The 14,798-nt window shown below is 45.5% G+C and overlaps 1 long non-coding RNA gene across 1 annotated transcript in view; it reads right to left on the bottom strand.

The window, feature by feature from the left end:
• The window catches only part of LOC120370799, a 52,255-nt gene extending 37,890 nt beyond the window's left edge, over positions 1-14,365 (bottom strand). Inside the window, exon 1 of the long non-coding RNA XR_005583945.1 lies at positions 13,880-14,365. This is a non-coding gene — a long non-coding RNA (uncharacterized LOC120370799). The remainder of the gene's footprint in view (positions 1-13,879) is intronic.
• Positions 14,366-14,798: the final 433 nt, after the last annotated feature.

The following is a 14,798-nucleotide window of genomic DNA, read 5'->3' as shown; positions in this document are numbered from 1 at the left end:
TGACTTTTCTTTGTCTGAACATGCTATGCTCTACATGTCATCTTTTCCTCATTTCCTAAGGCTTGTTTCTTTTCTCTTTGATCTGTTTCCCTCTGCATTCTCCTACGATACAAAGCAGCGAACAAACTGAACCTAGTATTTTATGATATGATGACTATAGCTGTGTATTGGGCAGGCAATCTGCTCTGGTGGCTAAGGCTAAGGAGTAGGAATGTGGAAACTTGGGTTTTATTTCAGGCTCTGCTACTGACCTGCTACGTCACCTTAGACAAGTCACGTCCCCTCTCACCCTTTGTCGGTCTTGCCTACTTAGACTGTAAATTCTTCCAAGCAGAGGCTGTCTCTTACTATGTGTATGTACAGCATCTACAACAATCAGAATTTGACCTGGGGTTGCAGTCTCTAGAAACAACTACAATACCAATAAGTCACTATTATTTTACTTGCTTTTTCTTATTTCACTGTAATTTGTATTTTTCTCCATGGTACAATAAAATATTTACTAATTTTTTTTTAAAATCAGTTAAAAAAGCCAGCCAAAGTATTAACAACACATGAAAATAAGTAGATCTTAACTTTTGAGTACAATTTACCTGTATTCTTCAGTACAAAAGTCAAACTAAATACAAAATTAATCTCTTCACCTTGGCTTTCCTTCAATAAATTCCTCCTTCTCTTTCATAGACACAAGTTAAGTAATATCAAGTACTTAGCCTGCTGGGAATGTTTTGGTTGGAGCTGGTTTGGGTAGAGCAGTGTAGCGTGCGGACTCACCCCTGCAGCGCTGCCTGCTGGTCGTCTTTGGGAATTAGCTCTTTGACCCAGGAGCATCCTCTGAAGGCCAGTGATCTGCTTGTCCTTTGGCCCCCATGTCCCTCCCAATCTGGACCCAGTTCCCTTTTACATGGGGTGCTGCCCCCTGGCCATCCCCCACCAATCTGGGTCTCCCCTCCCTGGGGAACCCCCAACCCACTATCCCCACTTTGCCTCAGTTTTGGCTACTGCCCAGTCTCCATCTAGCCCTCATGCCCTGGGGCAGACTGCAGTATCAGCCACTCATCATAGGCAAAGGGGTTTGGACCTGCTGCCTTTGCCTACCCCTGGGCTGCCCCCTGCAACCCCCAGTACCTCTTGGCCTTATGCTAGGCCGCAGCCTGGGGCTTTCCAGGGAGGAGCTCCCCAGCTCCTCTGCCTTTCCCTAGCCCTGCTGCACTCAGGTACCCTGTGTCTCTCACTCCCTGCAGCCAGGCCCTTCTCCCTCTACAGGCAGAGGGAGACTGCCTGGGCCTCTGGCTCACAGCCTTTTATAGGGGCCAGCTGGGCCTGATTGGGGCATGGCCACAGCTGAGCCTACTTTCCCCCAATCAGCCCAGGCTTCTGGCCCCAGCCACAGCCCTCTCCTGGGCTGTTTCAAGCCCCGCAGGGCAGGAGCTACAAGCAGGTTGAAAAATTGCCCGTTGTTTTTTGCAGGAAATTTTGAAAAAGTTTAATTGCTTTTATCAAAATTTCTCCTGAACATTTTTGGGCTTTTGAAAAAACAACATTCAGTAAATGTCTTTTTTGTTAAGGTTTTCCAGTAGAATGGAGAGGGAGGAATAGAGAAGGGGAAGGACATTTTTTCCCCACCAAGAGTCCATTTTCTATAGAGCCAGGGCTCTGGGTCTCAGAAGGCTGAGGTTTCATTTGGATTAATTTTAGACATGCCCTTTCCCCCTTCCTTTTTTGAGCATCCACAGCCCTTTGGCAGCCCTGGAAGCCCATAGCCCATAGAATGTTTCCCTGAGAAAACTTTTGGTGACTAGGAGTCTGTGTTGCCACCTTTTTTGATCTGTCCTTCTCTCACAGACACCAACCCGGACAGCACTGCCAATGACCCTGTGGAAGGAAGAGGCATCTTCTGTTGGTGAGTAGAAAACTCCTGGACAGTATTCCTGGCTCTCCCTCTGAATCACTGGGTATCCTTGCGCAAGTCACATTACCTCTCCGTGCCTCGGTTTCCTCTCTGTAAAATGGGGAGAACCATACCGACCTCTCAGAGGTATTTCAGGGATTAGCTAATTAACACTGCTGAAGTGTTAATTAGAGGAATGCAAAGAATGACTGAGCCCTCTGTGCTGAGCTCAGTACAGTTTAGTCCCTGCCTGCTGGAGTGGGTATTTAAAGTTAATTAACATCAGGGATTGGTGCGGGTGGGGGGGTGCATATCCTGGGCTGGTGTCAATCAGCATAGCTTTGATGACTCCATTGACTTCAATGGCGCTATGCTGATTGACACCAGCTGAGGATTTGGCCTGGGATTTATTAGCTGTCGCGGTTTTGCTCTGAAGAAAGATCAAGCGCTTTCTCTCAGGAGAGTTGGTGGGTCTATGACTTTGGGTCTGTCATATTCCTTGTGGGGATCACGTGGCTTTGTGAATAGGTGGGTTCATTAGCACGGGCCGCTGCCTGTTAGGATCTACAGAACACACGTACTGTGCACTTCCAATTCCTCCTGGAGATCTGACAGCCGGTGACAACCGAGTCTCGTGTTCTACCCCTTTTAGGCAGCCAGTCACCTGAACTGCTCTATCTGCTGCTGCAGCAGCGTGTTGCCATCTCCTTCTTAGGGACATATCCTGAAAGGGGCTGAGCACCTGCTGCTCCTACCAGTGGTGCTGGAGCAATTTTTATAGTGGGGGCGCTGAAGGCGGAAACCATGTATTTGGGGGTGCAGCAGCACCCCTAGTTCCAGCTCCGATGGCTTCTATGGAATTCAACTGCCTGTGTCGCAGGAGCCCAGCCACTCTCAGAATTTGGCCCTGTGTGAGTAGCTGGAATCGCATATCCTTTCCCACTCTTTGCCCTGCTGCTAATTGTAGGGTGCTTTTCATTTCCATGCTGCTTGACATAACCTGCCAATCACTCTTTCATTCCCCTCCGTCTGATGGCTTTTGTTTTAGAAGCAGGAAATCGGCTGCAGTGTATTCACATCAGCCCCGCTCGCTGTACTGCAGAATGTCCATCATATGCATCATGTCTGATGTGTCACTGCATATTTCTGACATTGACTGGATACTTGGACCTTGCTAGGGAGTGATGAATGGTAATTGGGTCTCACCCACAGCACTGAATGGGCTGTGTTATCTGCTGAGAGAATTATGCAGGCAGTGGGGAACTTATTAGACATCTGAGAAAATGTTTGGTTTCAATTTCTGTCAAACGGAGACAAATATATTATACATTTATTTACACTGACAGAGGGTTTGTGGGGTGGGTCACTCATTGTCACTATTATAGAGCCAAAGACTTAGCTGGTGTAAATTGGTGGAGCTAACGAGTTAGGTGCCTAACTCCCCTTTAAGGTCCATGGGAGTTAGGCACCTAAATACTTCTGAAAATATGGGCTAAGGTGCTTAACCTGCTTAGGTTCTTCTGTAAATCCCAGTAGATGCTGATTTGCATCTTAATATCTTCATAAATCTGGCCCCTAGTGTCTCAACCTAACTTCCATTTTATGGCCTAGCTGGACTCAGATTCAGGAGTCCTGGCTTCTATTCCTGGCTTGAAAAAGTCACTTTACTTTGCTATGCCTCAGTTTTCCCCATCTGTAAAATGGGGATGATGCTACAGACCTCTTTTTTTTAAGGGCTTTCAGATCTCTTGATGAACAGCGATGGTGTGAGCTGGGTATTATTAATGGTAGGAGTGCTCACAGTCAGTCAAATGAGATCTCATGTGGAAATTGTGGGAGGCACACCTGTCCCCACCCTTGTAGCATGCCTTTCCGTTTTTATGCCTTTTCTTTGATTTACTCTGATATTTCCTACTCCATAAATATGTGAGGCCAGAGTCCCAGCCATTGACTTCAGCACCAAGTCACACCAGCTGAGAATCTGACCTATGGGTCCTAAATACGTCTCTATTGTCTTTGCAATTCAGATAAAGAGGAGCTTCCCAAGGGACAACCAAGAGGGGCATGGCATGTGATTGGTGGCTGCTGGCAGCACGTTGGTATCTTTAACATGTACACTTGCATCTTAATGTGGGTTTGGAGTCCAGTTATAGTTTGGCACTGCTGGTCAATCAGTTTTGTGTTTTTTTCGACATGTGTTCATGTGTCCAAAGACAAGGGTGATTGGTTTTTAAAATGGGCCCATCAGTAAAACATGGAGATGCAGCCACCAGGGTGTGAGGCTTTGCCCCCAAATTCCTTGAACTGGCAGGTCAAAAATGGGATCAAACTTCAAAATGCTATTTGGAACTTAATAAGTAATAACAAAACCCAGAGGTCCCGACCTAGCTCAAGGCCCCATTGTGCTAGAAGCTGTACATACAGAGCAAGAGATATCCTGCCACAAAGAGCTTACAACTTAAACAGAGAAGCCAGTTGTCATAAACAGATAGTTAAGGATTAATGTCTCTTTTACCTGTAAAGGGTTAAGAAGCTCAGTAAACCTGGCTGATACCTGACCAGAGGACCAATAAGGGGACAAGATACTTTCAAATCTTGGTGGAGGGAAGTCTTTTGTTTGTGCTCTTTGTTTTGGGGGTTGTTTGCTCTTGGGACTAAGAGGGACCAGACATCAATCCAGGCTCTCCAAATCTTTCTGAATCAGTCTCTCATGTTTCAAACTTGTAAGTAATAGCCAGGCAAGGTGTGTTAGTCTGATTTTTGTTTTCTCAACTTGTAAATGTTCCTTTTTGCTGAGAGGATTTTACCTCTGTTTGCTGTAACTTTGAACCTAAGGCTAGAGGGGGTTCCTCTGGGCTATATAAATCTGATTACCCTGTAAAGTATTTTCCATCCTGATTTTACAGAGATAATTTTTACCTTTCTTTCTTTAATTAAAAGCTTTCTTTTTAAGAACCTGATTGATTTTTCCTTGTGTTAAGATCCAAGGGGATTGGATCTGGACTCACCAGGAATTGGTGGGGGAAGGGAGAGGTGATGGTTAAATTCTCCTTGTGTTAAAATCCAAGGGGTTGGATCGGTGTTCACCAGGAACTTGGTGAAAAAGCCTCTCAAGGCTGCCCAGGGAGGGGAAGGTTTTGGGGGGACAGAAAGTAATCCAAACACTAAAATTTCTGGATGGTGGCAGTGTTACCAAATCTAAGCTAGTAATTAAGCTTAAAAGTGTCCATGCAGGTCCCCACATTTGTACCGTAAAGCTCAAAGTGGGGGAGGAACCTTGCAGTCAAAGCCAATATTATCATCCCCATTTTACAGGTGGGAAACTGAGACGCGTGCAAGTCCTTTCTGTTGTGTGTCTCAGGCAGGTTTTAGAATACACAAGTGACAAATGTCAGTTACTACATCCACTACCTATAGCTCTGCTGCTTGCAGCGTTTCATCCTCAGCTGTCTCTCCTTCCAACTCATCATTCCATCTTCCTGGTGAGGCAGCATCTGATGCCTTTATCGTGTTCACATTGTCTGATGCTGCTTGTTCCAGATCTTCTGGTTGAATGTCATCAAGAGGAGCATATACACTTGACAGCACATCTGCAGTTACTAGGAGATGTTCTGGCTGGAACTCCAGGGTCCTATCAGACTTCTGTGCTTTCAGAAATAATTGCCGAATCCTGGGTGTTTACTGAATTCTTTCCAATCAGTGGAGTTCATGGTAAATTTCAGCTTTGAGACTATGACCATAGAGAAAAGCGTGGAGCTTTGTCCAGCCTCACATATTTGATTTGATTTGCACATGCTGTTTCTCTGCTGCTGTTATAGCTCTCACAGCATACCTTACGGCACACATTCAGCTCCAGTGTCTCTGTAGCAGTTAATACTGCTCCCAGCCTACCTTTTGAACCATCTGTGGAGAGCATAACCTTTCAGCGAGTCAAACATTGCTGCAGTCATGTCAGTACATGCTTCAAATCCTCGAGCTGGCATCCATGCCCATTCAGCATCTTTCTGAAGGAGTTTTCTTAGGTGAGTTGTTTGAGTGGCATAGTTGGGTGTCAACTAAGGGCGAACTTCACAGAAGGGTTTAGATGCCACCACTTCCTCCTCTCCCTTCTTGTGTCTTGCATAGCACGGCATAGGTGCCTAATCTTGAGAGGGGGTTGCAGCTGAGAATCCCAAGCAGAGGGAGGTGCCTATCTCTGCAAGGGGCAGGGTTTAGGACACATCTTTTGCCTTGGCATCTCTCATTGATTCGTTTAGGTGTGGCGCCACCTAGCATGCTGTTTTTTGTCAATCCTATTCTGAGGCGTCTCTCTCTCCGTGTTCACTGGACAGGGAGCCTAGGTGCCAAACGCAAGCTTTGTGAATCCCAGTGATTTTCCAGGCACTGAAAAATGAGGTGTGCCAGCTCTCAGCATCACCATGCCTAAATTTCTTTGTGAATCGAGCCCTAAGTGAGATAATTCAACATGCCCTGCAACTGGAATACCCCTTTTTCTCTTTAGGTTTCTGCATGTTCAGAATCACCTGGATCTCAGAATCACCAGGCACCATTCTCTGTATGGTCAATTTTGCACTGATGCAGGGGATTTTAGTGGTTTGAAATTGACACTTTGGCTTTGTGCAGTTTCACATGTCAGCTTGCAATCTCCAGTAGTCTGTGCAATGGTTTCTGATGAATGGTAGTGGTGCTGTCCCCAACTGGTATGTCACTGCTGTACACTTTCACACCTGCCAGACCTTCTGGCATGTGGAATGCTGTATATTGAAATGTTTCTGGTGTTGATCATATTCCAAAAGGCAATCTGATGAAGCAGTATCTGCCAAAATAGTGTATTAAAAGTGCAAATCTCAAGTCTTTCTGTGTTCTGGGAATCTACCGAAACCTGGCTGATGCATCTACTTTGCTGGAGAATGGATCTCCTGTCATCTCAGCACACATCTCCACTGTTGTGTGCAAGTGGAAACATTCCTTCTTATGTTCTGATTCAGCTCTCGGGGTCAATGCCATTACAGCCCTGGCTGAATTCCCCCTAGTGACTGTTATAACTGGACCCAACATCTGGCTTCCATGTGCTTCCAAGTCCACTGGGTCTGAACAGGAATTCAGTCCTTGCAAGGGAACTTCTTAAACACACCCATTACTTTTAGGAAGCACAAATGATTTACAGATCTATGACAACATAACAAAAAGCTGCATGCAATACACTCCTGCAAACGTGTCACCTGTGAGTCTTTCAGTGTTTGGTTAGTCTCTCCAGCCCTCTGTGCCTCCTTCTCAGTCTTCACTTCCTGGTGATCCTGTGTCCCTTTACCAGAGAGCGTTTCTCTTTTTAAAAGAAGTCTGTAACACCTTTTCTCCTTCACTGCCTCCACTGGGTTTTTCCATTCTCCAACCCCCTCATCATGGACTACTGTGTATTGAGGGTTGTTTAAGAATCATTAGCAAGTCAATAGTCTTTGTCCCATAGTCCCTGTTGTCCCACCAGAGAATGGCTATTCAGTTGTTGATGGTCTCTGGAGGTCTCTATCATTCAGGATTCAGGCATCCCAAATCCAAGAGGGATTATGCAGCATACAGTGAAAGACATAAACTAGGTGACACACAAAATGGAATCTGAAATACAACACAGTTTTCACAAAATCAGAGTGGGGACACAGACATACCCCCAAACTGTCGCCAGTGCAAAGTGTGGGTCTATCTCCTACACCCTTCTTCTGCAATTACCCAGGAGTGCATCCAGCCTGTCAGCTCCTCTGTTCTGTGCATCATGCCATCTGCCATCATGCTTTACAGTGCTTCCTTTAGTCCCTTGTTAAGGCTGTGGGACATTGCAGGTAGCGTGTATAACAGGCTCTGTGACTCACCATAACTGTGTCTTGTATTTCATCAAGAGGCTGACCTATCCCATGAACACCTCCTTCTCATCCGATGCACCCTGACCATTCACATCTGGCTCAGGTTACTTACTAGAATTTTTATTCTGTCTTTTTATGAGGTAGAAGCTATTGAATAGGCCCTACCCAGGCTCTCTGTCTGGGAAGTACAGCCCTTAAAAGCATGATCCTAAATCCACACACTTCATATGCGTATTGCCCAAGACTGATTGCTTTGCTTCTCATGCTACCACATGCTCAGTTGCCCTTTTGCATTTGAACCTTTAACACTCCTGGAATTTGTCCTTTAGACTTTTTGACTCTTGCCCCCTTTTCTTTGAAGCATTCTATTTCAGTTCCTGTTATTACATTCACCTGTGCCCCTGTGCCTATTTGTATGTCTCATGGAAGCTGTGATAGGGTGTGTACCCCCCCCCCCACAGGCCCTTAAGGGGTTAATGTGACTCTGAAGGGTCAGTTAGGGTGTCTGGCTGTACGTGGGGGGAGAGCCAGGCCTAACTGAACAAGGGGCACAGCTGGGCCAGAGTAGGCTGGATTATAAAGCCAGGAAGTTTGCAGCAGAACCAGGCTGCAGGGAGAAAGTCTGCAGTCACTCTCTGGGAGCAGAGAGGAGGGGTGTAGAAAACCCAAGAGGGAGAATAAGCCCCATGATTCTAGCCCTGGAAGAAGGGTCACCTGATGAAATTAATAGGCAGCAGATTTAAAACAAACACAGGGATGTACTTCTTCACACAACGGATAGTTGGCCTGTGGAACTCATTGCTAGGGGATGTTGTGAAAAAAGCCTCCAATAAGTTCCTGGAGGATAGGTCCATCAATGGTTATTAGCTAAGATGGCTAAGCCTTTGACTGCAAGAATCTGAGAGTGGATGACGGGATGGATTACTCAAAATTGCTCAGTTCTCTTCATTCCCCCTGAAGCACCTGGCACTGGCCATTGTTGGAAGACAGGATACTGGGCTGGACGGACCACTGCTCTGACCCAGTATGGCCATTCTTACGTCAACCCACAGGAGTTGTGGGAAAAGAAAGCTTGAGAGGTCTAGGCAGGGAGAAGGCCAGGGAAACAGCAGCAAGGGGTAGGACGGTGCAGATCTTGGTCCATGGGCAGGAATGGTGTGTAGAGGGCAGGCCCAGGCTCCCCTACCAGCTGCTGGGAAGTGACTCAGAAGCACTGGCGACTCCAGCCGGACAGCTGGTCTGGAGATATTTAGTCCTCCCCTTCCAGGGTAACAAAGTAAGGACTTGGCTGGCCGGCCAAGTCATGAACAGGGAGCACCGCAAGTTGTGACTAGAGAGAGGGGGTTATAGCTTGAGTAACTGACAGAAGAGGGCACCAGACCAGGTGAGAGCTGATCCCCAGAGCCACAAGGAGGTGCCACTAGCGGTAAGTGAACCCCTCCACAGAAGCTGCTTGTGCATATATATATTTTAGTAGCTATTCTTCCAAGTTTGCAGGTTGTTTCTTTCTTGCCTCTATGAACAGCTTGTCCCCCTCACTTGAGGAATCCTCACCTTTTAGCATTAACCCAGTCATTTTCCTGCAAAGTGGTCGAGCTTATTACAGTTTTTACATATTTGCCTCAGTGCTGGGTACTTTCTACATTCCTGCTAGCTGCGATATGGCTCTAATCACTCCTGGCCTGACAGAATTCTTCTCTTTTGCCTCTTTATTTACCATAAACCTTTCCCTTACCTGCTTAACTATAGTGTTTACTATACAATTACATACAACAAGCCTCTCTAGGGCCTTTATATGCATTTGTTTGCTCAGCTTCTTGTGACGTGAATATTGCTCTTTCTGATTTCAGATTCATAAGTCTGAATAGCCTTGCATATGCTTCTTTGTTGTTGCACCTCTGACAACATCCCTTACTGTGGCATCTGGGGGGACTGAATGTGGTAACTCTGGGTTTAAAAGCCCGGCACTCTACTGCTTGAGCTAAAAGACCTAGTCTGGCAACTTGCCGCCATTAGCAGGCTCATAAATCTCTAACCACTAGACACACTTGGCCAATGTGTTGCCCTTTCTTTTATGAGAGAGCCTTAATAGTCCAAATTCCCAGGACTGGCTTTTCAGTTTTCTGCCTATGACAAACTTCGCTGTTGTTTCCCTTTCCTTCTGCATCCTATCCTTGAAAATAAATCTTTCATAAGTAACATTTTTATAAGGACAAAGTGATCCCCAAACCTGTAACTTTCACCCCCTTCCTCATCTTCAGCACAGAATGTGTCATGTATATATCCAGTGCTTCTCCACCTGCGACTGTCAAAAGCAGTGCAACTTTGTGCGCCTCTTCCAATTTACTGGCCCCCTATGGCTTTTGCACACAGTTCAAATGGCTGCTTGAACCTTTTCCAGGTTTCCTCGGGATTGCCCATGAATATTAGTGCTGGTGAAGGATTTACTTGTTTCTGTCACACAGGCTCCATAGCAGCCATTAGAACTATACCTTTCTCCTTGAGGTAGTGAGCATCTTTTTCATCAAACCTTTGCAATCTAGTTGCTCTTTTCCTGGATTTGCCAGCACTATTTTGGTGATGATGGAGGCAGGTTTAGGTTAACTTCATTACTTAAATAACAACACAAAATAACATATGCAATAAACATGGCTCTCATGCAATGATTCTATTGCTTGGTTGTATTTTTGGTTTCCATCTCTGCAACTAGAACAGGAGTACTTGTGGCACCTTAAAGACTTTAAGAAGGTGCCACAAGTACTCCTGTTCTTTTTACAGATACAGACTAATACGGCTGCTACTCTGATCTCTGCAACTGATTCCTGTGGCTATGTAAGCAGGAGTCTGTGAGCATTCATGGAAAATGTGGCTCTGCAGAGTTTCCTGAAGTATGTCTGGCAACTTAAAATTTCTGGTGGTGATTAGCCCTTTAAACCATAGTCCGTACCCCAGTGTAATTTTGAGTTTCAGAGCATTTCAAGACAAATGTTATCCTATACATCCTGACTGCAGTGAGCACATATTGAATAGATCCTGCTACCAAGGCACTTTACACAACAGTGCTTTTTGTTGTAGATGTCTAAGTGCCTTCAATGTAATTTTATAATTAGCCCCTTGCCATTAAGTCACCCAGAGTAAGAACTGCTTCACTTAAGCTGGTCAGCCCTACGAGGAGAGGGCAGCTGGTGACTGATTGAGAGAGAATGACTGAGGTTCCAACAGTATGACAGTTATCATGATATATGGAAACACAGTCCACTTTAAACAGGAGGAATTTATTAAAGAAAACAGATGCAAACTATAGATACAAACAAAGAAGCTTATGCACAGCTTGAGTTCCAGCTTTGTCTTCTTGGTTTACCCAGTACCACATCCTGTCTGGAACTCTAAAACAGCACAGAGACATCTTGTGGCTGAATAAGATACTTGTCATAATGACATATTGACTTGCAGTAAGTCTAAGTGACTTTAGGCATTAGAAGGGTCTCAGCCAGAGTTTGGACTTTCTAGGTGTAGCTTACCCATGAGCAGCCACAGGACAATTTATGAGCCAAATTCCAACTGGATCAAGGTGAAATATCACATAACATTATATTAACATGAGTTCAAACTTTCTAATCTTCTTGTAGCCCCTACTCTTGTGTTCTTGGTAAGTGTGAATGCTCCCCACACACGAAGTTTATGGGCTATAGTTGGCCCATAGACAATATATTGGCCACATGTGAGTTAGATTCTGTCCTTATGTCAGAGCTATATGAACGAGTCCCTTCCAGTTCCTGATAGGGCACTTAGAGGCACATATGACATTACTTACAAGCATGATACATTATCAAGACCCAATAGACAATATTGCCAACCTCAAGCATTAAAAAAAATCATGACTCAGCCCCTCAAAATCATGAGGTTAGCTTAAAAATACATTTGGCATTCTTTTCGTTTGCCTTCTGATTTCTAAGCCTTTGAGATTTTCCAGCTTTTGTGCACAACGATGAGGGCTTGAAATATACATTTTTTTCAAATGGAAGCTGAGATTCTTCCATATTCTTATGACTCCAGCAGCTGGGACTTTATGGGAAAAAAACAATATTGTGAGCCTTCCGATAAAGTCGTAAGTGTTGGCAATACTCAAGAAAATCAAATACACTCAAGCTTAAATTAACCACTTTCCATCCTCTCCTGCCTTAAATCTAGCCAAATGTAGAGTTTACTAGTAGTAGATAGGCTTCTGCAGTGTGCTCTGAGGGTATTATATTGGCAGCATAAGGTTCCCATGTATTTGAAATGAAAGGGGGATGGAGCGTTGTGAGGAAGTGAATGATGTTCTAGTACTCGCTAATGTAATGTGAGAGATGGCGAGGCACAGGACCTACTGCAAATGTTTAATGATTGCTAACATTCTGTTCACTTTGACTGCTGCTGCACATTGAGTGGATATTTTCAAAGAACTATCCACAAAGGCTCAAAGACCTCTCTTTAGCGGTAACAGCTAATTTATACCCCATCATTTTATATGTATAGCTAGGATTATGTTTTCCAATGTGAATTACTTTGGATTTATCTACATTGAATTTAATCTGCCATTTTGTTGCCCAGTCACCCAGTTTTGTGAGATCCCTTTGTAATTCTTCACAGTCTGCTTTGGACTTAACTATCTTGAGTAGTTCTGTGTCATTTGCAAATTTTGCCACCTCACTGTTTACCCACTTTTCCAGATCATTGATGAATACGTTGAATAGCACTGGTCCCCATACAGATCCCTGGAGGACACCACTATTTACCTCTCACCATTCTGAAAACTGACCATTTATTCCTATCCTTTGTTTCCTGTCTTTTAACTAGTTACCAATCCATGAGAGAACCTTCCCTCTTATCCCATGGCAGCTTACTTTGCTTAAGACCTTTGGTGAGAGACCTTGTCAAAGGCTTTCTGAAAAATCTAAGTACACTATATCCACCGGATCCCCCTTGTCCACATGCTTGTTGAGCCCCCTCCAAGAATGCTAGTAGAATTCTTCAAAGAGGTTTGTGATTCATGCAGCCATCAGGACCTCTCAGCATAACTTGCCTAAATACTTTGGAGGATCTGGGCCTAAGCGACTTGTCCAAGGTCACACAGGAAGCCTGTGTTGCAGCAGGGTATGGAACCCAAGTCCTAGCTGGGTACCCTAAGCATAGGACCATCATTCCTCTCAAGATGGCTCTGAAGTGCCAGGGGACACATTTGTCTAACAGACAGGATTTTGGCTAGCCCTCTGTTAGATGATCCACAGTAAAGAGGGAAACTGATGGCATATTTTTCACTACTGGGAATGCCCTAGTCTGCAAGTAGCTAGCAGAGCGGATACACAGGAGAGGACACATTGTTACTCTTCTTGCCATTATTGCTTTACAAATGGCTATTCCAAGCTCAGTTCCAAAATGGTGTCATGGCTTTGACTGCTGTCATCAATTGCCATCAACACTGCATTTAGCTGACATAATTACTTATTGTTACAATCAGTGCCCATTAGGTTAAAGCTAAATTACAGTCTCAGTCCTTGGGAACTGCCTATTATATCCATATGAATACGCAAAGTTCATCACTCATGATTAACGTTGCTACAGTGAATACAAAAGGAATTAGTGAGGACCTGTCACTTATTGTAAAGTGCTGCCAGATTATAGTATCAGAGATGATGTGTCAACTGTTAAAATTTAATAATCCGTGCTGGAGTGCTGTATCACTGATTACAACACTGATCGAAGGAGAAATCCCATTGGCTTTTTTGAAGTCAGAGCTGTGTGATTATGAGACCAATAACCTACATGGGTCAGGAGTCATTGACCAAAACATTAGAGACACAATTTGGAAGCCGAACAATTTGTCACAATCACACCCTGGGGCTGTGCGGGGGGGGGGGGGGAGCAGCACTTGGGTTAGTGCCTTATAAATATACAGCTTTGCTTCTGGCTTTGTTATGTGCATCATTCCACACGTACCTGTAACAGGGCACTGGGGCTTTGGGTGCATGCCTGTCCCTGTGTGCCTGTTATGGCCCATGGCCCCTTTAAAACCGAGAGCCATAGTTGCAGGTCACATGGTAGTTCCTAGTCATGTTTCCTACAGTAAATCACTGTAACGGGGCTCACTCACCACTCTGGCACCTCCTGCCGGCTGTCATGGGAATTAGCTCTGCAAGTTAATGTGCCCTCTTTGGATGGTGCCTCGCTGCCATCACTCCTGCTCTAGGAACCACGTCTCTTCAAGGACCATGACATCCTCTTCAGCAACACAGCCTTCTGGCTATGCTGCAATTCTGGGTGACCTGCAGTCTGCTGTTCAGTCACTTCCCTTAGTGGCAACTGCAGCGAACTGTCTGGCCACTTCTTCATGGCCCCAGCATCTTCTTTGCCATTGCCTCAGCCTGCAAACCCCAGTGGCCAGCCAGGAGCTGTCTCTCGCTCCCCCGGTCCCTTCTAGCAGCACAGCTCTGTCCAGGGTGCTTGCAGTTGTCTCAGCCCTCCAGAGACACAGTCCTTCCTCCCTGGGCTCCTAGCAGAGAACTGCCTTCCTCTGCCCTGCAGCTCCCTTTTTAAATGGGCCTGCTTGGCTCTGACTGGCTGTTCCCTTCAGCCCTTCTCTGATTGGCTGCCTCTTGAGCAGCCTCTCTAGGGCTCTATTAACCCCTTAGAGCCCTGTGTGAGGCAGGCACCCCATCACAATCACATATAAGGCTTCCTGCCTCTTGTGGTGGTGGTGGGGAGATAGGAGAGATTGAGGGCTGGGGAAGGACCCAAGGGTCCAGGGTGGAGTGGGTGTTGTCCCCTGTAGCTAGGAAGGGCTACCACAGAGAAAGGTTGAGGTCACCCTCTTCCAAAGTGGTTTGCTATTTTGAGCCAATATATCTTGTGTTGATTGATAATCCTCCCTGAGGAAGGATTGATTGAGTGTGTGGCTTTATTGGCCTGCCTGGCTGGTGAATCTGCACGGTAGCCTTTAAGCTTAGCCCTGGGTGTGGGATGGCAGGTACCTGACCCCCTAGCAGGAGCTCCAGGAAGCCCCTGAATCTCAG

The sequence above is a fragment of the Mauremys reevesii genome, linkage group 8 (assembly GCF_016161935.1).
Source record: "Mauremys reevesii isolate NIE-2019 linkage group 8, ASM1616193v1, whole genome shotgun sequence".
NCBI classification, from domain to species: domain Eukaryota; kingdom Metazoa; phylum Chordata; order Testudines; family Geoemydidae; genus Mauremys; species Mauremys reevesii.
The sequence above is the reverse complement of the archived record's forward strand: the minus strand, read 5'-3'. Positions and strand labels throughout refer to the sequence as shown.